The following is a 1,318-nucleotide window of genomic DNA, read 5'->3' on the forward strand; positions in this document are numbered from 1 at the left end:
GGGTTCAGGGGGACCGGCGGCTCGGCACGCCTCGCTGCCTGCGCTGTGGGCGAGGAACAAAACATAATATTAAAAAAGAAAAAAAAAAGATCAGAGAAACGCACATACAAATTATTTGAGAGCTGGAGAAAATGTCCAGTCGGAGAATTGAAGACTCCACACAATCCAGTCTAGCAAAAGTGATATGGGGCAGGGACGGTGCAGGCAATGTAATTTTAGTGCGTGATAATATTTATAGGGAATGCATCTGTCCCTAAAGTCTGATTAGGAATACCAAGGTGCAAAGACAGGTGTAACAGAAAAATAAGAACTGAAAGGTTAAGACAGGTTTTACATAGAAAATGGGCAGTTTTGTGAGCAATGGGAAGGATCTGCCAAGGATAGTAGGGTTTTTTCCCAGCTTCTGCTATCTTTAAAATAAACTGAGTACCTTTCTGAAAGACTTACGGATGTTAGCCACAAAATACTGGATTCAAGAGCGACCGTTTACCATTTTCTCACTAGTGTTATGGATGAATAAGACGTTTAAAACAATGGAAACTCATCCATTTGAAATCCACCCTGCGACGTCTCGTGCTTCACAGAATCACGTAACCAGTGAACTTTTCAATGTGGTCAAGTCTTCAAGCACTGAGTTAACGTGCACTTGATACTTGTTTTGTAATGCAAGTTACGCTGTGATCATGGTGACTGAAGACCACAGGCACTGTGTCATGCATTTAGCAAACAACTTTACCAATAAAAAAGATGTTTCTGTAGGTCTGTTGCCTGTAACCAGGAAGTCAGGGCCGATCAACAGAAGAAAACTTCTCTTTTGTAAGGATGTGGTTAAGTTGGACTTCAGGAAGAAACATATCATTATGAGACTGTGCTCTTTAAGGTAGGACGGAAATATTCAGAGCTGGTAAGGATTTTCTTGTGAAGTAACGATGTAATGTAAAATGTGCATCATTTTATAAAGGTAATATTTCTATTTTTCAGATAAATAACATAATCTGAGTTATTATTATTATTAAAATGGCTCAAAATAAAGCATTGAAACCACATAGTTATTACAACAGAACTATTGCAGATGCCAGTTTTCAAGTGAAATATGTAACCGTTCAGGGTTTTTTACCAGAACAATGGATCGCACCAATGTTTTAATACATTCTGGTTTTGAAAATTCTGAAGAAGTTTAATTGCTCTTAAAAGTAGTGGATCTTCTTCAGGGAAAGTGAAAAACCAGTTATCTAATACAGTCCATAAGTTTACATGGTGCATTATCAACGCAAATCCACTGCGGGGCTAGTTTGAGACGCTTATTGCTTTCTTCATT

This window comes from Pygoscelis adeliae, unplaced genomic scaffold (assembly GCF_000699105.1).
Source record: "Pygoscelis adeliae isolate BGI_AS28 unplaced genomic scaffold, ASM69910v1 Scaffold196, whole genome shotgun sequence".
NCBI lineage: Eukaryota > Metazoa > Chordata > Aves > Sphenisciformes > Spheniscidae > Pygoscelis > Pygoscelis adeliae.